The 24,978-nt window shown below is 38.2% G+C and overlaps 1 protein-coding gene across 1 annotated transcript in view; it reads right to left on the bottom strand.

Annotated features, from left to right (window-relative positions):
* Nucleotides 1–24,978, bottom strand: part of FGF12 (fibroblast growth factor 12) — a 512,340-nt gene that overhangs the window by 486,152 nt on the left and 1,210 nt on the right. The gene's annotated exons all lie outside the window — the stretch shown is intronic.

Below are 24,978 nucleotides of genomic sequence, written 5' to 3'. Positions count from 1 at the left end.
AGAAAACATTGATTGTTTAAAGGATGTATTTGGCCTTGAAAACAAAGAGATCATCTAGGTCTTTACAGATTCCTCTGGAACCATCCCTTTTATTGTCTAATAGAACCGTAGTATTCCATTAGATTTATGTATTATCATTCGTTCAGCCATTTCCCAAGTGTTGGGCACCCTGTTAGACTCCAGTTTGTTGCCAATACAAAAAAGCTAGTATAAATATGTTTATACATATGGATTCTTTTTCTCCTTTGATAATGTTTTCAGGTAGTCCTAATAATATTAAGTCAAAGGACATACTTCCTATGTTTTCAGGGAAGGATGATGAATTAAATAAACAGAATGAGGCATTGTTAGCTATGGCCAGTGTGATCATCTGTTTTCAATTAATTATACATGTTTGTGACAAATGTTTGGTTTCCTTTTATTTAACCGGAAGAAGAGGTGGGAAGGAAGCAACATAAATGTTTGTTCATTTAACAAAGAAAAGCAAAGAAAGCTCAGAGATGTCAGCCACAGAGAAGAACAATGTGTGTTCCTTTTATGGATAGCAATCTATTTACATTTGAGGGCAGCTACACTGACCCTGAGTCAATGTTTCAATATGAAGTCAATGCTGACCTTATCTGACAAAAACAATGTCATTCTCAATAACGACATTAATTATTGTAATTTTTGAAACATTGTTGAGGACTCCTGGGATGATTTTTTCCCCTGGCATCAAGTCTAAATCTTCCTTTGCATCTTTCACCCGGTGGAGTCAACCTGAACCATTTGATCACTGTCCTGCAAAACAAATCTTTAAGCACTCAAGGACAGTGATCACTCCTTAAATATGTTTTTTTTCCATTTTCTTCAACTGTTCTTCAAATCAAGAATTCAAAGCTCTTCATCGTCCTAGCTGCCCTTCTCTCGGTACTCTCTAGCTTATCAAGATCCTTCCTAAACTCAAAACTGAAAATGATTTGACAAGACAAAAGCTCAAGGAGTTCCTAGCTCTGGCATACTTTTCCTAGACTCCCATTAACATTTTTGAGCACCATAATACATTTGGATTGTTTAGAGTCTTTTTTCCCCAAGTCTCCCACAATACTGCTTCTAATTACCCTGTCTCATCAAAAGACAGACTCCTACTTTACTGAGAAAATAGAGCCTTTTACCCTCTTAAATCTTCTCCTTAAAACCTCCAGACTTTCTAGAACCCTTATCTGAATTCTGCTGAGGAACCCCAAGCTTAGCATATCCTAATCTAAACCTACGCTCTTAACCCCAACACTTTTCCATCTCCTCCAATCTTCACTTGATATTTGGAAGGTTTTATCATTCTTCCAACTCTGGAAGTGTGTCCATGCAGAGAATGCCTAGGAGACTTATGGACTAGATCACTAGAGGACCAATGGGAATTCTGAAGGCTCAGTTTCAGTAAAATTGTGGTCATGGGACCATGTTTTAGAGGGTAAAGAAGTGGCAAGGCAATGGAGGAGCTGTCACCTTGGATGTTCCTTTCTACTTTCTCATTCTTGTCCTTATCCCCATTCGCTTCTCAACTACATGTAGGATGACTCACCACTCAGGGGACAGTACTCCCTTCAATTCCTCTCACCAGATCTCTCCTAAGTAATAAATGCAATGGTCTCTTCTCAGTCCTCCCCCTCCTTGACATAATTTCACATGAAACCACAAATCTATTATGTACAACTCTGGACAGGCAAACAATTTGTGAATGAACAAGGTAGAGAGGAGTGTGATATATAAAATGGGTAATTTGATTTATATTAAATTAAAATATTTTTTGTACAGATGAAACAAATGTGGTCAAAGTCAGAAGGAAAACAGAAAATTGATAGAAAAATTTTATAGACAATTTCTCAGATCTCATATATATTTAAAGAACTTTGTCAGATCTGTAAGAATACAAGTCATTGTGCTGATTATGGTCAAAGGATATGAACAGGCAGTTTTCTGATGAATAAATCAAAACAAGTCATTGTTGTATGTAAATGCTCAGAATCATTATTGATTAGAGAAATTCAAATTAAAAGAATCGAAATATTATTTTGTATCTATCAGATTGTCTGAAACAAACATTTATTGAGTACCTATTGTGTGTGAGACATTAAGCACTTACAATACAAAAAGAGAAAAACGATAGAACAATTTCACAATCTAATTGAGAAAGGAAAATAAAGAAATAAATATTACAAGAAAGCTATAGACAAGATGAATAAAAAATAAAAAAAGAAGGATGGGACTAGAATTAAGAGATGTTCCAGGAACTAGGGAATGCTAAGTTATGGTATTTGAATATAATGGAATATTATTGTTTTATAAGACATTATGAACAGGCTGATTTCAGAAAAGCCTATAAAGATTTATATGAACTGATACTGAATGAAGTGAGCAGAACCAGCAGAACATTATACACAGCAGCCGCAAGATTATGTAATATAACACTTAGCTCTTCTCAGCAGTATGATGATGCAAGACAATACCAATAAACTTGGAATGGAAAAGGCCATCTGCATTCAGAGGGAGAACTATAGAGACTGAATGTGAATTGAGGACCTCTTTTTTGCTTTTTTTTGTTATTTTTCCCTTTTGTTCTTATTGTTCTTTCACAGCATGAAATGAATATATATTTAGATCCCTTGCTGTCTTGGAGAAGGAGAAGGTAAGGGAGGGAGAGAGAAAAAATGGAATTCAAAATCTTACAAAATTGAATGTTGAAAACTATCTTTATGTGTAATTGGAAAAAAATAAAATATTACTGAAAAGGGGAGGAAAAGAATTAAAGAGAGGGTGGTTAAGGTTTCCTATAGAAGATGAGATTTTTTTGAGACTTAAAGGAAGCCATGGAATACAATGGGTACAGAGGAAGACCATTTTAGAAATAGGATACAGCCAGAAAAATTGCCCAGAGTTGAGAGATGGAGTGTCTTGTTTGTGGAACAGCCAGGAGATCAGTGAGATTGGATCTAAGAGTACAAGGTAGAGAATAAGGTGTAAAACTGAAAAGGTTTCTTTTTTGGGAGACGGGGTCATAAAAGGTATTGAATGACAGGATATTTTGTATTTGATCCTAGATGTAATAGAAATCCATTAAAGTCTATTTAATCAAAGGATGACATAGATGGACCTGCAGGAAAATAACTTTGGTGTTGAATGGAGGATGGACTGGAGTGAGAAGAGACTTGGGGTGGGTAAATCCACTAGTGCCTATTGAAATAATTCAGCTATGAAGTAGTGAAGGTCTGTACCAGGGTGGTGACAGTGTCAGAAGAGAGAAGGGGACATATTTGAGAGATGTTGTAAAGATAAAATCTACAAACCTTGACAACAATTTGGATATTGGCTGGAGAAACAGAGGATGACACCTAGATTATCACTCTGAGAAAGCTTTCCTGAAAAATAAGAGGTCTAAATCCAATAGTGTCTAAGGTCCTTCCCTGCCCTGCTATCACAAATCAATATTTTATAAATATTTTTATGAGGTCCAATAGACTCCCCCAAAATTGAACTGGTAGAAGACCATAATGACTTTAGGCTGAAAAATCTCCAAGGCCTTATTCTCTAAGGCTGAAGATGACCAAGTCAATAAAGCTTTCAAAAAGTTTTTACAGTTATATATTTTTGCCTTGTTGCAGTAAACAATATCACACCTTAGCTGGAGATTTATAAAATTCTTCCTGGAATAGTCACAGAATCATAGAATCTTAGCATTGCAGGAATCTAACCGACCACGGGTTCCAGTTCTTAGCTGAGAAATAGTCTCTCCGACACCATTTCTGACAAGTGGTCAATCAGCCTTTGTGTGAAGACCTCCAGTCAAGTCTCCAAGGAGCCCATTCTCCTCTTAGACGATACTGATTAGCAAGAAGCTATTCCTTTCAAATCTTCCTCTGAGAAAATCCATCTTATGGTTCCTAGCTCTACCTCTGGAGCCTGATGGAAGAAGGACTACATTTCTTCCAAATGAAACCTTTGGAATAATAAGAAAAGCTGCCATTAGACCCTTATAGTCTTTTTCTTTCCAGTTTAAGCATCCTTACCTTTATCAGATCACCATATGACCCCCCCCACCTTTCCCCTTCTCCCTCCTCCCCTTACTCCCCTGCTTTTCAATACTCTTTCTAAAATACTGTGACTAGGACTTGCTGAAAGATTTAAGAAGTGTTTAGAGTGGAGGACAGAAGGATAACCACATATTCCTGTAGCTATGTCTCATCATAGACTGGGATTGTATTAGTGTTCTCGCCACCCCCTCACCCCACCCCAGGCTGCCGTAGCACTCTGTTGACTCACCGGATCTCAATACATTTTAAAGCTAGTCACAAAGTTTGTAAATGTAGCTTGATTATATTCATAAACAGGGTGACTTGTTTGCACTTAGAGTTAAAAATAATATGTCTAATCATATCACATAATATGGGTAATTATTAAATAGGAAAGTAGAATTCTTAGAAGACAAAGAAACATCATATATACTTTAAGGGGCTTAGCCACAATTCATTCCTGATCCCCAATTGCAACTGGAAATCATCCCGGTCTTGTTGGCATCCATGTTCTCCTACTCTGCTCCATCTGAGATTTCTCAGTGAATGGACAGGAAGCACTGCAGGTGTCCGTGGCACTGGCCCAGGATGGCTTCCCTGATGGGGTCTGCCATCTTCCCTTTGTTTAACCACAACTTCTAAAGACCATCTCTCTCTCAAAGTACATTTGTTTGTTACACAATTGCTTTATGATAACCAGTCTAGCGCTGTAGCATCTTCCCCTGTGTCTTTCCAATCCTTAATATAGCCAGTCACAGCTGGGGGCATTTAATCTCTCCTGGCATGCTCTGCCTTGTGTCAGTTCTTGGATTTAACCGACCTAAGAAAAGAAAAATAGGAGGATCCATCTTGGATAACAGCATCGGGCTTGCCTCATTCCTGGTCCTACTGTGACCCTATCCTCAGATCAATAACAAAGTTTTCTTTGTGTCTCCTGTGACTAAGCCCCCAGCCTCATATGCTAATCCAAGAAAATGAATCCCTGCCTGTCAATCAGGAAACATTGATTAAGAACTTACTTAGTGCCAGTGACTGTTAGGAATTCAGGATATTAGGAATAACAAGACAAAACTGAAGCACACAGGTACCTGAGGTGTCATGGGGATGAATATAGCCTTACTTCCCTCAAGTTCTCCTGGGGTCTATAATCTCGTCCCTAAACCTAGTCCTTTTGGGGTTCCAATGGCCTATTCTAGACCTCTTTCCTTGATGGATTTCCTGGTACTGTCTAGAGCAGGGTGAGCTCCCATCAGCTGCCGAGTCCCCATTTCCTCCACTTCTAAACTTGAGGTTGTGCCCATCCCCAGTCAAGGCTGTTCCAGAGCCAACAAGTTCTAGTTTTGATCAATATTACCCCTGGTTGAATTATTCAACATTTAAAGACACCTTGAGCCAAAAAAGAAGCTCTCAGCACTTCCTTCCTGTACTCTCTGAATGACTGATCTGGGCTTGCGTGACCAAGCACAAATCGATGAGAGACGGCAGACCTTCCCTAAGACGTCCCACGACTGAAGGAAGGCCCTGAGGTCACCAGTGGATCAGGGAACATCGTGCTACCTGGGGAGGGCTCAGTGACACCAGATCGAACCAAGAGCACCACAAGATCCTTCCAACTTGCAAGGATGCCAAAGATAGAAAATGTTCTGGAAATTCTTAAAAGTCATGGAAAACTCCAGTCAACACTGAAGAGGGGTGAAATGAAAAAAATGTGGTGGCCCGAGGGCCAAGACAGTAAAAGATCTGCATGATATTCAAACTTCAGGAAGTAAGAGTGATCAATCCCTTCCTTGGTCAATATTTGTTTCATTTTCACACACAATTCGATGAATATTAATATTATTAATCATTCAACAACAATTAACCACTCCTTTGTAACAAGCACAATGATGAAAGCTTGGTATACAAAAACAAATAAATAAAGATGATCCCTGGTCTCCAGGAACTTTTATTCCCTTCACCAAGGATAAAATCCATGGAGAATGTACGTATATACGGACATCACAGGACTGAAAGTTTTGAGCTGAAAGAGATCATAGAGGTCACCTGATTTCACTGCATTTTAGAGCTGAACAAACCAGGGATGCTGTGACCTCCCCAAGTTCACGTACTAGTTGACAACAGAGAGGAGATGAGAATCTTTGCGTTCTGATTTCCTTTCCACTGTGTCCCCTCCCCAGGAAGACACCAGATTTTCAATTTGATTGTTCCTTATCACTAACAGGATTTCTAAGACCTAGAGAATTAGTAATACTTTATAGAGTCAGTCAGGCTGAGAACTGACATTCACTTTGCTAGCTTGCATTTACATAATGAGTTCGTAAAACCCTTTATTTACATTTGATCCCATAACAAGTCTGGAGGACAGGTGCTGAAGCTGTTGTACAGAAAGAGGTTCCACCATGGTCATGCAGCTAGAAAATGTTGGTTCCTGACTTCAGGTCCAGGGCTCTCTCTGTTGCACCCCGACGCTGAATACATTTTCAGAATGCTTTCCTGAGAAGCACAAGGGAGGGAGGCTTTATAAGTGGGATCCTCTTCATCTCACATGAAAATGAGGCTGTAACAAGTGGTTCACGCCCAATCACATCACTAGGAAAACTTAGGGCTGAGACCCAAACCCATCCCTTCGCAATCTGCACAAATCCAGCGCTTTGTTTGGATGGTTTGGTCTTCACTACACAATGCTGCATAATAAAGAATTGCTCCAGAGAAGTGCCCAGAAAGACTTCTGGTCCTCCCCATTGACCAAGGCAGCTCCCAAGAGGTGACACTGAATAGTGTGTCATGTCTTAGCTCAAAAGTACTTACTCTAAGAAGTCTACCCTATGCCCCTTCCCCTCCCTCAATCAGAATGGGGGTCTCCTTCCTTGCATAATCTTGGGCTTACATCTTTTATGCAGATTCTGTTCAGAATCCCTGTTATTTAGCTACAGGGCTAATAATCCTAGCTAGATTATTAATAAATGTCCTCCTGGTTGTGTGGAAATGCAAGCTAGCAAAGTGAATATCAGTTCCCAACCTGACTGACTGTGGGCATCCCTGGACATGGGATAATAGGAATAGAATAAGCCCTATCCCTCATTTCTCTTTCCTAGGCAACTAAGAACTCTATAGACAAAATAGAAAGCTGATATGAATGTCCAAAAGATGAGACAATGTGGCTTAGGGAGGGCACGAGCAGCTGGACAAATCCAGAAAAGTTTCAAATATCAGGTTGTGCTCGGGACGAATTATGAAAAAGAAGAGGTGAAAGAGTTCATTTTAGGCAGGGGCAGGGGCAAGCTACAGATACGGGCCTCTGAGTCTGTGGGAGGAGAGAGAGAAAAGGGCCATTTTGACTGTATCAATCCTGGTGGGAGAGCAATGGTCAACGAGGCTAGAAATAGGGGTTTGAAAAGTTATCCAAGAGGAAGCCACAACATATTATCAACTAACAGTCTGTGTTTAAAGAAAATAACTTTGGAGACCAGACAAAAGAAGAATTGAAGCGAAAAAAGATGAGTCAAGGAAAACAACCAAGAGGCCATTGAAATGGGTCACTCCATTGGGAGACAAAGGAAAAAAGCTGCACAGCCCGAACACTGATGAGCAAGTCAAACCTCCCCTTGCCTGAGACTGGGAGTATTGGGCACTGTGTGGGTGCCAGTGTAGAATCCGGTAAAACAGGTTTGATCTCAGAGGGAGTTTCCCTGGAGGCTGGAGGGTCTGGGGAATCAGATCATGCTCTATCTCTCAAGTTAAGCCAAGTCTGTGCTGCATGACGCTTTTCATCCTCCCATGTAACCCTTTAAAGGAGAAACACCAACCACACTCTGAAGTGCCCAAAGGAAATGAATAGAAAAAGTGATTTTTGGAAGATGCTTCTGGGTGAGTAATCCCCGGGTGACCAGGGCCAGGGGATTAAGTAGCTCAAGAGTGATATTGAGATCTCTTTCAGTACTTATCACATGGATTGGGAGGGAAGTTTTGCATGTGGAGTTGTAGGGAATTCTAAATGAAGAAACTCCTATCAATGAATGCATCTGCTCTGCAAAGTTACAACTATGTAGAGTTGCTGACAGCCTCAGAAAGTGAGTGACATACCCAGAGTAATACAGATTGTGCCGGCCAGGATTTGAACCCAGGTCTTTTCAACTCAACAGCTGGCATTCTGATATATAACTGCAGGCCCTACAGCTAGGACCTGACATAGGGGACATGAGGGATTTCATGGGGATAAGGAGCTCCCAGGAGAGGAAACTCATTCAGCTAAGCAGGCCAGCACCTTCAGAGAAACTTACAGCCTTCAAGAGTTTTCTGGAGCCTGAGAATGATGGCCAGGATGTGTCAGAATGGATCTCCAAGTCAAGACTTTTTTTCTGACTTTGAGGCTGCTTCCCTACCTACTGAGTCTAATTACCATCGACAATAGATGCTTAATAATAAATGTTTGCTGAAATCTGATTTCACATACACACACACACACACCCTCTCAGCTCTTTGTGAAGAGAACCAACCTACAAAAAAGTCTAAGTTAGATGCTTGTCAGTCTTAATATCTATACTCTGCCATCTACCTGCTCACGCACACAAGCAAGAAAAAAGTCAGGGCTAAGAAGTCTTACTTCTCCAGTCTTTCTTTATGTCCAACCTTGGATAAAGAATACCCAAAAGATGATTCTCTCCTAATGGAAGTAGGAAAGGGAAGGTCCATGGAATGAGAGGAGGAGTAACCTTAACTCTAGGTCACCACCCTATTGGTAAGTAGGGATCCTAATGTGACTTGAAATGAATGGAGAAGAATAGCTGTTTAGTGGAGAGCCACCACTCCAGCTCCCTCACTTCTGGCCCACTGCTCTGGAAAAGAGGCTGACAGACCGCAGAGATCTGGAGGGCATGAGATCCAATGGACACTGAGGATCTCAGGACAAAGAACTTGTGGTCCTTGAGAGAGGCACAGATTTCTGCTTCCAGCTTCCTGACCCTGTTCTTTCACCCCTCACATGCACTCAGCAGTGCAACTTGTCTTCTCACATCATCCACTCTTTTTTCCCCGCTTTGTCTCTACTCCCAATGCCCTTGCTGACGTACTCAGACGCTTACATCCCAATCGAACACTCATCTTCCTTCCTGCCCTCAGAGACAATTCGCTGGCTGAAGGATTCTGATCTCTGTCAATAAAATCATCCTTTTCTTCCTCCACCAACCAGGTCACATCCCACGGCTGCTTGTGACTCCCCACCGGCTCCTGACCACTGACCCAGCTTTAATTTGCCTATTTGTGATTTCCACTCATGAAGAGAGAGATGGGGAGAGACACACAGAGAGATTAGAGAGAGATACGTACAAATATAGATATTTCACTAGAATACCCTACTAGTTTCTCAACTTAGCAAACAGTGCTACAAAATCAACCCCATTCTCTGTGGTTCCACACATTTCTCTTTGCTGGCAAGAAATGAGCTGACCTCAGCCTTTGAATTAGAAAGACTGAGAGTCAAGCTCTCAAGAAGTTTTGTTTTATTTTGCTCTTCTCAGCAATATAGTGATCTAAGACAATTCCAAAAGACTCGTGATCTAAAATGCTAGTCTACATCCCAAGAAAGAACTATGGCGTCTGAATGCAGAGCAAAGCATACTATTTTCACTTTTTTGTTGTTTTATTTTTTCCTCATGTTTTTCTTTTGTTCTTATTCTTTCAATTTTTGTTGATTTATTTTTTCTCGTGTTTTTTGTTTTGTTATTCTTATTTCACAACATAACCAATGTGGAAATTTGTTCAATATGATTATACATGTATAACTTATATCAGATTGCCATCTTGGGAGCGAGGGAGGGATGGAGGAAGAAAAATGAAAATCAAAATAATATAAAAAATAAATGATGAAATTAAATAACTAAATTTGAAAAAGAAGTTTTGTCTTAATACTATAAAATGATAAAGAAGTTTTGGGGACTGGGAGGACTCTAAATCAAGAAAATCAAAAATCTTATCTTTTTACCTATTTCTACAAAAGTCTTCATTATATATATTAAATCAAGAGTTTTAAAGTTCCTTAGAAAACATCATAAAAGTTTGTTGCTATTGTTGTTTGTAGGGAGCAGGATAGTATTTGCCGAGACCTTGCACTGTTTTTATTAGAAGTTACGTAAGCTATAGCTCAAAATGATTTATCAAGATAGTTTCAATATTACAAGTGTGGGTTATGTATATGTGTGTATTTTTATGAGGGGTGGATAGCATAATCACAGGATTTAGTAAATATGTGATTACAAGACATCAAATTCATGATCGGTTAGTTGTTGTCTTTCATTCTCAAGAGGATCAAACTGATATCACCATGTCAGAGTCCAGTTATGGTGTATCCGACTATGGCTGATCAGACCATTACAAGCTTGAAATGTTCTTCTGTGGGTCAGGCCCAAATAACTCTTGTGCACATCTGGACTCTAACTTTGCACATCTCACATTTCTTCTGAGCTAATTTGATTCTGTTTTGCCTCATAGAGGAAGCACCTTCTCTAAAGAGGGCACACCTTATTAGGTAGCCCAGTGCCAGTGTCTCCCATGTTGTGCAATCAGTTTTAAACTTCTTAAGAGAGACCTTGAGAGTGTCCTTGTAGTGCTTCATCTGACCATCTTGTGAGCTCTTGCCCTGTGTGAGTTCTCTATAAAATAGTCGTTTTGGCGAGTGTACGTTTGGCATTTGAACAACGTGGCCAGCCCAATGGAGCTGTGCTCTCTGCAGTAGAATGGGAATGCTTGGCAGTGGAGTTCGACAAAAGCCCTCAGAATCTGCTCTCTTATCCTGCCTGCTGATTTTCAGAACCTTCCTAAGACAATTCACATGGAAGCGATTTGGGTTCCTGGTGTGACGCTGGTAGGCTGTTCGGGTTTCATGGGCATGTAACAATGAGATCAGTACAATGCTTCTAACTTTAAACACTGTATACTAAAGAAGTCCACATTGCTGATGTCTTCTCACATTATCCACTCTTTTTCCCCTGAGCTAGCTCAGTATCTGGGAAATTCCAAAGGAAAATGTGGGAGAGAAGACTGCCAAACTGAAGGTCTAAGCTAACTAAAATTTATGTCACACTCTTTATTGTATCTGAGCAAATTTCTTGAAAAGAGAATAATATGATTGATTGAGAAATAGATTTAAGGGCTTTATATAGCTCAGTCCTAGGGAGGTCACACCAGAAGAGGTATATAGGAATAGAGATATTTTATGAATGAGATCCTCACAAAGGAAAACACAAAAGAAAGATATTTCTCCCCTTCTTTGAGTTGGCAATGGCGAGTAACAGTGACTTGCCCAAGAGAAAATACCCATCAAAAAATTTGAGAATCCAATGTTTCAATAAGGTATGACAAACAATTGAAGTGATAAATCCAGATAGACATAGAGACAGTAGTTTAGTCACTCAAAGGATGAAGACAAGAGCCTTGTTGTCAACTGAGTGAGTGGGATAAGGAGAGGAGCAGAGCCTGGGAATTCAGCTGAGCAATACAGCCTCCAAGGGGAGCTGCATGAAGACTCAGTGAAGAAAACAATGAATGCTTCTAGTGCCTAGAGTACCAGGAGCTGGGATTTGTCAGAGACAAATCGTCTCTGACAATAGTTTTGAACCCACTCATTAGAGAGATAGATAGACAGACAAGCAGGCAAGCAGATAGATACTTATTAAATATTAAACACTATATGCTGTTTTGATATAAGCAAATGAAATGGTCTTTCTCCTCAAAAGCTTATATTCTAATTAAAAAGATAACAGGGGAAGTATTCGGGAGGGACAAAGAGGAAAAATGGCCAGAAGGACCAGCTGGGAGAAGGAACTGAGAATCAGAAGAAAGTCTAGGGGAAAGTAACATGAGCCAGACTGGAGTCTTTCCCAAAAGGGTGAAATCAAGGAGAATGTCACAAAAGAGAGCCCCAGAGTAGCAAGTGAGGAATAGGAAATAGTGCCTAGAGAGAGTTAATAGCACTAAAGGATACTGTGTGTTCTTGCAAGCCTATGTGTTCCACAGGGTGTAGTAGCTCTTACTGTTATTATTCCATCTTAGTAAGTGCCTTGGCTAATATCAAATTGTATCTGTTGTATGACTGTTAAGGAGAATCACACCTTGAGTGGGAGGGAAGAGAAAGTCATAGCTGAAGCCCCCATGGGGTTATCCTTAGAACTCAGAGATCAGGAGCATTCTCGGGGCCCAAGTCAGAAATTTAGGTTCATATGGGACAGTCATCTGGAGGAGATAACAAATGTAAGGGAGCAGCAGCATGGTCTATTGAAGAGATGGCCTCAGATCAGTTCCTGCTTCTATATCGTAGCTGTGTGACTTTGGACAAGCCAATTAACCTTTCAATATTCCAGGGACTTTCTATGACTCCAATCTACAAAGAAGCAGTTCATTAATAGGTGAAGATCCTCACTGGGAGTTCACATATATAGGACACAAAGTCAAAGTAATTCTTTTCTGGGTGCAGAAGGGACGAGTTGGACCTGATGTGCCTACAGCTTTGAGATAATATCGAAAACACCAAATTTTTAATTTTAAGGAGGTTAATTCAACATCGGTACAATACACAATCCTTCATCTTCTCAACTTTTCAACATCCCATGTAAGGAAAATAAAGTTGTTGTTTGTTTGTTTGTTGTTATTATCAGTTGTTTTGGGGAAGGTATTCCTGCCTGTGGAGTTTGCTTTAGGGTTTGATTCCTACACTCAAAAGGAGGCCTGTTAAGTATTGTTTTTATTCTGTTACTGATGACTAAACAATCTGGGTCCCCATGGTGTTTAGCTGCACCAAAAAGTACCATTTGCTGATTCTTAATTAAGAAGTGAAACTATGAATTTAACACACACAATACCTCACATCGAACTGTTAGCTGAAGACAACATTCTCCGCCTCTCCACAATGTGAAAATCCCTTGTTTATACATCTGCTGTTCACTCTGTAGACAATAGAAGCGAGGAAACCTCTCCCAGAAATGCAGTATTGGGTATTAGAACCAAAGGCAAAATTAGGCATCTTCCCACCCAAAATGGGTATAGAAATGAAAATAATCATGGCAATATCAACCAACTCATAGCCGAGGATCATCCTGTACGTATGAGATAGTTGCCTATTTATTTATATAATGTCTCTCTCACAGCATCCTACACATATTCACTTAATTCTTACTTATATAAATATTTTCTATAACACATTTCCATGTTGTCTCTCTACCAGTAAGTTCCTGGAGGGCACATACTGTTGCATGTTTGTCTTTACATTTCCAAAGATCAAGCGTTTACTGATTATCATCATTGCTTTTTCTAAAGAATTATTGAAGTTGACTGTCATCCGCAGACATTAGAAAGCTACCTATTAGTTACATTTAAGCCAAAATACTTTGCAAACCAAGAATAGTGCAGAAAAAAATTGTTGAAAAGAATGTCACTAGAGAGATACAGGATTGAAAGAGAAGGCCAGATAATCATGTAGCAAGGTAGAGGCAAAATGGCTAGACAGTCTGTAAACTAAGGACATCCATAGGATGTCAGGAGATTGAAGGGAAAGCCTTTAGCACATTGAAGTGACTCTTATAGAGAATCGACAAGAAGACTTGAACAAGAGTGCCTTTTAATGAATAGACATAAAAGGGCTGCAATCTAGCTGCAATCTACCTCATTGAACAGAGTTTTTCCACATGAAGATGTATGTTCAATTTCATAAAACAGCTGAAGGTACTGAATTTAAAGGGAGAAAGTCCAGGTTCCCATCCAACCTATGACATTCACTAGACTGTGACCTTAACCAAGTGTCTCCAAGTCCACATGACTTCCTCTGCACATGGATCACATGTTTGATAACCAAGAATTTTTACTTGGGTGTAAGACTACAAAGCTATGGTTGGGGTCATAGTGGGGGAAGCACCTGCATTTCACTCTTGGCTCTGTTATTAGTTATCTGTTTGACCCTGAAGAACTTACTTCTCTGGGACTAATTTTCTCTGTCAATAATGTGATTTGGGCTCTACTAAATGAACTCTAGGGCTGTAACATTCTATGACAGTAATAATTGTTGTAACACAGTTAAATATTTAATATTTAAAATGTTTGTTATAATTAAGTTATTCTTATTCATGGACACATCCAAGATCAGCACAAGACAAACAGTCATGGAGGAGTTGTGATTCCAATCATTGATAAGAACATGCACAGAAAGAGATGATATATCCAGCAATATCTGTAAGGATAGAATATTCTTCAGTGTATAGAGATTTTTTACAATCATAAATGATGACTATGACACAAAGAGCTAGTCTTGGTGACCTTCAAAGGCTTAAAAAGATGTTCATCAGAACACCATTTGTAAGTCTTCCATTTCTGATATCACTAAAATTGTGAATTATAAATCAAACAATTACTAAGCACTTAGTAAGAGTTTCCTATGTGCTAAAAAAAACTTGGTAATAGAGATATGAAGAAAAACATTTCCTGCCCTTAAAGAGATGATATCCTATTGGGAAGACAACATGACTAAATGTAGTATGAAGAGATTTGCTCTTCATACTGATGTTCTATATTTCTTGAATTTTAAATCAGGGTGAGGATCCTGGACCATCACTAAATAACTTTCCTGAAAATCCAGTGCATTCCCATGAAAATATAATCTTAATGAATGATGAATAATTCAGTCAAATTTGTGGAGACTAATAGAAACTGATATGGAGAGAAGTAAGCAGGAAAAGATTGAAAATATAAGAGAAAACAAATCTGAGGAGCTCTCCAAATGCTGAACATTGCAGAGACCAACTGATATTGCAAAGAATAGGCAATGAGCAGCCTCACTTCTCTAAGCTAAGATGTGGTGGATTAAACCAATCTCTCTCTCTCTCTCTCTCTCTCTCTCTCTCTCTCTCTCTCTCTCACACACACACACACACACACACACACACACGGAGGAAAGGATGAGGAGAGGAAAAGTGTTAATGAGAAAAAAAAGTTAAATATTGTTGTTTTTATTTTTTTTATTACAGAACATTTGGTATTAGAAAGTGGCAACAATTTAATCTTTTAAAATAAAATGTTTACACTTCTTTCAAAAAAAAAAAAGAATAGCCTTACAAAGTCTTCTTAACATGTCCATTGGGCCTGGCTCCAAAGCCATTTCATATTTTATCTCTTCCATTCTATCCTCATGTCTTTTTTTACAACAAATGGTATCAGATAGAGAAATGCAAATTAAGATATCCCACTACACACCTCTCAGATTGGCTAAAACAATAGGAAAAGATAGTGATAAACGTTTAAAGGGATGTGGAAAAATTGGGCCACTGATACATTGTTGGTGGAGTTGTGAACTGATCTAACCATTCTGAAGAGCAATATGGAGCTATGCCTAAGGGCTATCAAACTGTGTATACCTTTTGACCCAGCAGTGTTTCTACTGGACCTGTATCCCAAAGAGATCATAAAGGATGGAAAAGAACCCATGTGTGCAAAAAGGTTTGTGCAGCCTTTTTTGTAATGGCAAGGAACTGGAAACTGAGTGGATGCCCATCAGTGGGAGAATGGCTGAATAAATTATGGGATATGAATGTTATGGAATGTTATTCTTATATAAGAAATGAGCAGTAGGATGATTTCAGAAAGGCCTGGAGAGACTTACATGAATTGATGCTGAGTGAAGTGAGTAGAATTGAGAAAACATTGCCCACAGCAACAATAAAATTATGTGATGAATTAATTCTTATGTAAATGGCTCTTTTCAACAATGATTCAGGCAAGTTCCAATAGATTTATGATAGTGAACCCTGGAATGTTACTTACAATTGAATTTTGAAATATTTTTTAAAAAACACTACCATATCAAGCAGTTTTTTTTACAAAAATTTCAAGAATAATCTGTAAAATACTTGGGATTAGTTTTTAAATATTTGTATTTATGCAAATTTATACAAAAATAAAATATTGAAATAATGTCCTGGTAAAATTAAGTAATGATATTGGTGATTGATCATTGAGCCTTGTACCTACAATTAGATTCCTCTTTCTGGGGTAGAATATTACCAAGAAGCTTCCTTAATAAATCTCTATACTTGGCTTCTCTCTGTGCCCTTCTATATTTGCCTGAAAACATCATTCCTAATTCAGTTGTTAAGACATTCAGTCATCAGATACAGTCATCGCTGTGGTAGCAGCAACAAAAATGCAAGGGGGTGTGATTCTTTCACTCTTAAATCTATGGACAATACAAAACTAGAGACAATTCTTTTAAATAATGCATTACTAATGGTCAAGGAGCAGAAAAAGAAAAAAATTATCTTGCTGATTATGTCAATAAAGCACTCAGCACTTTGGACTGCTATGCATCTCTCTCTCTCTCTCTATGTATATACATATATATATATATATATATATATATATATATATATATATATATATTCCTGCCTTCCTCCATCACTCTATTTCCATATATGTGGGTATGTGTGTTGCTCTTAGCTTTCACATTCACCAAATTAATGTCACATATGACTGACTGGAGCATGATGGTACTAAGCTGAATTGCAATGAGAAGAAACATGAGAACTGGCAAAGGGATGTCAAGGAAACAACATCATGTGTCCAAAACTCTAAATAAAACCACCCTGGGCTTTTCAGAGAGGGTGGGAGCTTTTTTCTAAAATCCAGATGTGCTATTGAGGTATGAAGACCTGACATGGATCCACCAAGTCAGTCCCTGAGTTGTACTATTCCCCCTGGCCAATGACATACACACAGAGATGTGGCTGAGTTCCTTTCCAAGTACAGCACAGAGACTAATTCCAAATCATCTTCTTCATGAGCTTTTGACCTCAGGCTTGCATGGGTGGTTTTAGAGAAACCCCCAGAACTTTAATAGTCCTCAATAGATTTCCAGTTTAAAAATAAAATTTAAAAACCTTTCAGCTTTGTCTCTAGAGTTTTGGAGGATATAAAGCTGAAAGTTACGGAGTCCACCCCTTTCATTTTCTAGACAAGGCTCATGGAATTCATTTGACTTGCCTAGGATTACAAAATTCAAGTGAGGCTGTAATTAGATCCTGCCTACTCTTTCTACTATATCAGCAACAAACATACAGTGTCTATATCACTTGATACAAGCTCAAAGAAAATCATTGAGAGGAAGGCAGAAAAATGGGACACTGCTTCTCTAGAATGAAAAAGGAAGAGAAGCTGGAAACATCAGAAAGTTATACAACTCCATTAAAAGCAAGCCCTACATAGTGTGTGGTGTCTGTGTGCTCAAATGGGAATTCAGAGACTTGCCTGCCAGTGCCAGTTCTTAACATTGAAAGCTGGACTCCTCATATGTTTTGCATAACTTCACAAGTATAACTGGAATCATATTGTTTGCCTCCTCAGTGAGTGGAGAAGGAGGCAGAGGGAGGGCAAGACTTTGAAACTCAATTTTCCAAAAAAAAATGTCAAATAAAAATTTTACAAGAAGAAGAAGCCATGGAACTCTTGGCAAATCAGTAATTCTTTGGATCTTCGTTTCCTCGTTTATCAGATGAGAAGATTAGGAATTTTCTCCATGTACCATTTTAGCTTTAGACTTATTGGACTCTATAACATACTCAAAAGAGATACAATGAAATGTATTACATGAATTAAGATATGGTCTATTTGGAATTGTGTCCCTTGAAATAATACCTAGAGCTGGGAGGGATTTTCACCATCTTCTGCTCTTAAAACCATAGATCTGGAAGTAAGTATCACCTTAGAGATCTTCAAGTTCAATGGCTTCTTTTTACAAATGAGAAAACTGAGGCTTATATAATTTAAATGATTTTCATAAGATAGCATAGATAATTCACCAAAGAAGTGAGATCTCTGTTTTCAAATCCAGAATTTTTCCCCATTATACTATGGTTTCTTCCTTTGGGAGATTTTCACTAATGATTGACTGATTAAGTGATCCTTTGAATTACCTATAACAAAATTCTGTACTTGTAACAGTCCATGAAACTGGCATAGGTCATCATTCAATTTTAATATTCCATGTGCTGTTCATGAGCCATGTGCTTCATAAAGAGACCATGGATGATGTGTAATGTTATTTCCTTTTAAATTCTTTTTAGGAATGTTTTATATGATTGCCCATGGATAACCTATATTGGAATGCTTACTGTCCCAGGGGAGATGAGGGGAGGGAGGAAGACAGAGAGCTATAATATTTGGAACACAAACTTTTTTTAAAAAAGGTAAATTAAAAAAATCTGTTTTAACATGTAACTGGAGGAAATAAAAGATTGTATATTAAAAGACTAAATTATTTCTATGGTGACAAAAGCAATTTGTGTGTTAACTGTTACATACATATATATGTATGTATTATATGTATATATGTATGTAAATATACATATATATGTATAAAATCCTGAAGATAGAAAGATGGGAAGCCAATATAGTTTTGACAAATATGGAATTGTCAAAGAAGTATCAAAATGAAAGGCATTTATATAGAGATAACTGTTTGAATAACTCCCTTTGAAATTTTCCAGATATTCACAAATGACTCAATTCTGCAATAATGTGCATGGAGCTATCTTAGCTGTAATGAATAAACATACTTTACTACATATTTGAGTGTAAAGAAAAGTACTACAGTATTCCACATAGGCAGGAAATGTCCCACTATTTAATACCTGAATCTCTGAAGGAGAAAGGAGGGACTTCACAATGTCATCCCTTGGAATTGTGCAAGACTCCCCAGGACAATGTTGAGTTCACCTCTTTTGAAGGTTTGTGACCCTTGTGGATACATCTTTTTTCTGAATTATAGTGGGATAATCACTGTGACATCTCAGGGTATGTATATAGTGTAGGTCAAGCTATTTATTGTAGAAGATGACAAGAAGGCAGAGAATTTCTTTAATCATGCCATTGGCAAATGGGTGCTAGGCCATTTTCCCCTCTAACTTGTAAGGGAATCCTTAATCTGTTTACTTAGCTTTCAGATCACACTAGGGAAGCTTCTGGTTTTTCTCTGCAGCTTGCAGTTAGCCTCTGCAGACAGAGTTTCTTTTGAAGCTAATGTCAGCTCTGCTGGCAGAAAGAGAAATAAGAATCCAATCACAAAATGATAGCATCCATTTACTTTTTTGCTGAAAACAATGCACCACCTTTGGGAACTTTGAGGTATGGGATTCTCCTTAGCAAATCCCCAACCAAACTTTGTTACATTTAAGACAGAAGTTTTGTTTTTCTTTTTTCCCCAAAGAGGCAACAGGTCCCCTCTGAGGTTGCTGTATCTCTCAGTTAATCTCATCCCACTAGCTGGGTACATCTTCCATTGCTCGTGGGATATGTGAAGACTCCACAAGCCCAAAGCCAAGGACCAACAACAGGAGCAGATAAAAGGGGAAAAAACAAAAACAAGTGGCCAGATTTTAAAAGGGGCTCAAAAAATCAAGCTTAAGAAACATCCCATCATGTCCCAAGAAGGAAAAAAAAATAACGAAGATTCCATGATGAGGACAACATGGACAAGCATTTTCTAGATAATCAACTTCCCAGACCCACAATCAAAGTGCCAGGTCTGCTTTTGAAGCACAGCAGTCTCACTCTTCACCCTTAACAAGATTAAATCACAGAAGAACAGGTTTTGATTCAGGCAGGGCCCTTGGAGGACATCCATCATGCTGACCAGGATGAAGGTCTATCATGAATCCAAAGATTGTGTCCCTCCCCCACATTCAGCAGCTCCCTGCCAAAAGTCATGGCCAGCACATCCAAAGAGGCTCAGATTTGAAGCTGGCCATGGACTTTGGATCTCCATTCTCATTCTTATCCTGGAATGTTACTTACAAATTTTTCAATTCTATTATTGCAACAAAGAAAAAAATACAAAGTGTGTCATAGTGGCTAGATAGTTTGCTTTGGGTTGGAAAGACCCAGATTCAAAACTAGGCTCTGATAAACTCTGACTATATGACCCTGAACAAGTCATGTAACAAACAACTCTATAAGATTACAATGTACAGAATGGAGGCCTTCCTGTAAGAAGGGAGTATCATCAGGGTTTTCCCACACTTATGAAATAATAATTTCTCTTAAACAAAAAGAATAAAAATAAAAGATTCCATCAAGCTCCATTCCATTGACAAATTCAAAAAATAATCCCTTCCATCCCTCTTTACCTCTTTCTTGAAGAATGTATGGTATATTAAAACTATCATCTCATGTGAGTGACAATAGTTCCAATGTCTCTGGCTCTTTGTGATTTACATAGCCCTTTGCTCTTGGCCCTTTGGATAAGGGATAAGTCCCAGAATGATTCACTCTTGAGGATAAGAAAAAAGGAGACAGGAAGAGAAACTGAGACTGGAAACTCAAGACCAGTTTCACATAGCTAGGAAATGTCAGAAGCGAGATTTCATTCTAGATCCCAGGCTGCCAACATGCATTGCCTTCAAACCTGCAATTCACGATTATGATATCCCTAGAAAGGGGCTACATTGTGATCCTCCGCATTGTCCAAAGAAACAGAAAAGAGTAATTCAGTAGAATCCAGAATGGAGATGCTCAAAGCCTTTCCCAGACTGTGAACGCCCTGAGATATAAAGAGCTTGGAATTTTAACCTAAAAAGATGAACAAGGACGACAATAGAAGTTATTGTTGTTTTCGTAGCTCCCTTTCCATTCACAAAGTGCCTTATATGCATTCTCTCTGAAAGTATTCAGAGCAACTCTGGGAACTATGGAGGAAATGTCACCCCATAATTAACTCAGGAGTCAGTGAAAAAAAAAGCTCAAACATGCTGGTAACAATCTAATGCTGTCGAAGTACGTAGGGTTGAAGACATATCTCTATGTCCTAATACAGAGAGAGCTAGTTTAAGGAAAGGAAAGGAAAGGAAAGGTCATGGGCATAGATTTTATGCAGTATTTTAAGGTCTGTTTGTGGAGGTCATTCATTACTGAAATAATTCATATTTAGGGGTTATTGGTCAACTACAAGAAGTCTAAAACATACATTAAAATAGAAAGAGAATATTGGATCTAATATCTTAGATCACCAAATGTTAGAATATAAAGTAATTTGTTAAAAGGGATCTTAGAATATATAAATACACCAATGTGTGTATATGTATTATTCATATAAGCATATACTTATATAAACACATAAGACCTAAAAACATTGAATACAGAATAGATGATATCAAAGAAACCTTTGGATGAGGAGAAATGATATTGGCTATAACAGAAGTATGCTAAGTAGCATGAAATGGTCAGACTTGTCTTTAAAAAAAATCTCTGCTTGACAGAGGATGGATTGAAATGAAGAGAGATCTGAGGTTAGGAGATCAATCAGTAGCCTAGTACAATAATTCAAGAATGAGGTTATGGGAATCTATACCAGTGTAGTGGCTGTGTGAATGGAAAGAAGAACTATACAAGAAAAGTTTAAAACAATGAAACGTCATAACAGATTGAACGTTGACAACTTTGTGTGACTGAGAGGATGCTGGTGCCCTTGACACTAAGAAGCAAGATGGGAAGAAGGTAGATGGAAAGATTATGAGTTCTGGTTTGGTAGAATGTTAGAAGTGCAGGAAAACTTTAAAACACAGAACAAAGAATGTCAAAACTGGAAAGACCTGAAAGAAAGGAAGGTTGAAATACGTAATTTTAGAATTGAGAGGTATTTTAGACTCTAGAACATGAGATTTCAGAATCATACAGGTTCTTAAAGCACAGGGTTTTTAATGTCCGAGAAGAAGTGGACCTTAAAAATGATGCACTTGTCCAATTACATCATTTACTCATAGAGGAGAATCAGACTAGAGAGAAGAAAATATTGGTTCAAGGTCATATCACCAAAAGATCCCCTAGAACCCTGGTCTCCTGATCCTCAAGCTGATCAGTGTTGGAAGTCAGCTGTGTGCTCCTTAAAAGGACATTTTAAGAGTGGTTTCTCCTCTCCAGCCCAAACACACTTTGCAATCATGACTTATTATGCCTGTCTGAGGCTGCCATTCTCACCTTTGTGGTGAGCCAGCCTTAACTCGTTTGCTTCTAGAGAAGTCTGGTGTTTACTAAAATGATGTATTTTGATTAGAATCATCTTATATATGTGGTTATAAATTTATTCCTTCAAGGTCATTTAGTATAATCCTTACCTTACAGATGAGAAAACTGAGGTCCAAACAAATTCAATGATTTAACCAAGACACCAGGATAATAAACATCAGAATCTGGTTTCAAACCCAGGTTCATTAAATGCAAAAATGTCTAAGAACCTGTAAATGTATCCTCCATGAGACAGACTGGTACATATTCCCTTAGTTTTTGCACTAAGGTTCTGTTCTGCTAAAGTTCCTAAGTCTGTCTGAAATCTAAGGTAAACAAACTGCCTAAAACCTTTCTTTTCACTCCTTCTCAATTCACAATCTTTTATTTACATAAATGTTTTACAACTAACTCATTGGTAAATATGGTCCCTTCTCTTAAGAGAGGCTGAGCTTCATTTCAAGAATAACCTAGAAGACAGGATACATCAATGAATAATGAGTGAAGATTCTCATGCAGAAAGAAGTTAAATGAATCTTCCTGATCAAAGTGAAGACTCAATAGAAAGAGATAAAGCATAACCAGTCTTAAGGCCATTAAAAGGAGTAATTTGGCTGACCCAGTCACTTGAGATACAACTAGATACCTAAATATGTTACTACTTTTATCTTCACCTATTTGTCAACAAACACTGGAAAATCTCTAAGGGTTTGCCTTATCTTGCCTCCATCTTGGCTATTGAGAGCTGGATGTTGTCAAATTCCCATCATTGAAATGATCTGCTCCTATCATTGTCAATAGTAACCAACGAAGAGATGGTTGTTAAATTATTGTCAATAATAACCAATAAAGACACACTTAGGAGACAGAGAAGGTAGAGTGGGAATGAGTAGAAATTCTCTCTTAATCTCTATTTCTGAATTACTTCAGAGCCCCAGTTTCTCAGGAACTGCCCGTGTAGTATAAATGGTTTCAAAACTATTCTGCCTTTGAAGCATCAGATACATTGGAGGAAAAGATCACTTTTGTAATTTGTAGAAAGTGCAATATGATGCACTGATCCTCAAATCAAGCGATTTTCTTGCCTCACCCTCCCTAAAGAATGGCAGAAAATGATGCAACTTTTAAAATATTAAAGTAAAAATTCAATGAACATGAATTAACGTTCTTTGGAATCACTGGAGTTCAAATACCTAGAGAGTTTCGCTAAGTGCTATTAAAGACAACTGGAAACTGCTTTCCTTTTTCTATGATTAGGAAAAATAACTATGAGAAATGGGAACTAAGACAAAATGAATCATTAATACATAGAACCATAGATATATGACTGATAGAAGCCTTCTAAGTAATGTAGTTCAATTCCCTCTTGTTACAGAAGAGGAAACTGAGGCTAAGAGGAAAATAATTTGCCCAAGGCCACAAAATAATAAATGGCATATCTTAGATTTGAACTTAGCCCCTGATTCCAAATTCAGCAGCCTTTTTCCTGCATCTCACTGCCTCCTTGTTTGTTTAAAAAAAAGTTTCAGTTAAAATCAGTTAATTTCAATTAAAATTCATCCCCCTATTTCCCGTTCAAATTCTCTAATTACATTTTTATAGTTTATATTTATTCCAATATTAAATTAGAATATATGCCACTAACAATTATCATTACAGGGTTAAAAAATAATGGAGTAAATGCTAGAACAGGATAAGATGATATTTAAATGATACAGTGCAAGCTGGTGATAAAATAATGGTTTCCATCATGTGCTGAAATTTTTGGAACTAAAAATAAAATATTTTCAGTAGGACCTGATGAATTCCTTTAATGTTAGAGACCAAAAGAAAATACCTGGTCATTCTCCAGATGAACCGACTCTGATTGGATCTACCATGTTACAAAATACAAGAATTAACACTAACCCTCATTCTGTCTTTGGGGCACAGTCACAGAGGTCTGTTTTCAAAGGCATCAAAGCATTTGGTCTGTTTAAAATTTCTTCTGTTCTTGTGACCACTGCCCGCTTCATGCCTGTGTTTCTCCCTCCAGAGTTTGTTTGGTGTTCCTGCTCCAACTCTGCAGGGCAAATAACACATCTCAGGAACTCTCTTTCCCGTCTGGGCTTGAGAGTTAAACACAGCAAGTTTACCTTTATCACTTTTTGATGGAAACCACCTGGAGTATTGATGGCTACGAGGCATATCTTAGGGCCAGACAAAGGAAATGCACTGCCAGAAGGCACAACCTCTTCATATGACCATTCTGGGTTATACAATAACGTAAACGGATTCCAAATTAAACCTTAAATACTGTGGGTCAGTGGTCAAATAACTGCTATCTCCTGCTATACATAGTGATGGATTATAATAAAGGTAAGTTTTCTCTGCAGCCATTACCCTTATGCTCCAGCGTGTCTATCAGAAATCCCACAAGGTTTTCCAGGCAGAGGAAGACTTTTCTAAGACAAAGCTTCCCAGTTTCAAATGCTTTCAGCAATTTGACAAGAGATACGTCTATGCACGCACATGGACTGATCCTAAAAATGCACACCATTGCCAGGGATGCACACGCCCGTCAGCCTACTCTAGTTATTTCCTGCAAAATCAAATGCTGCAGATCCCCAGCTTGTCTATAGATCTCCCCGATCCTTATCTTTTTTTTTTCTCAACTGGAATCACTTACCTGGACTCAAACTATATTTATTGATTATGGGCTCATGGGACCTGCAGTCTCTTTTTTCTACTCAAATATCCAGTTCTCTCAGTCTACACAGAAACAACTCTCCTTACTCCCATCATGATTGACACTCCTGGTATAAAAATAAAGCTGGCCTTTAAATAGTGTTTTCAGGCAAATAGAAATGGATATATCGTTTTATTTCTCCATTTCCCCCCCCCCTGAATTTCTCTTCCCTCACCC

Source organism: Sarcophilus harrisii, chromosome 3, assembly GCF_902635505.1.
Source record: "Sarcophilus harrisii chromosome 3, mSarHar1.11, whole genome shotgun sequence".
In the NCBI taxonomy this organism is placed as follows: Eukaryota; Metazoa; Chordata; class Mammalia; order Dasyuromorphia; family Dasyuridae; genus Sarcophilus; species Sarcophilus harrisii.
This window is presented reverse-complemented; position numbering and strand designations above follow the sequence as displayed.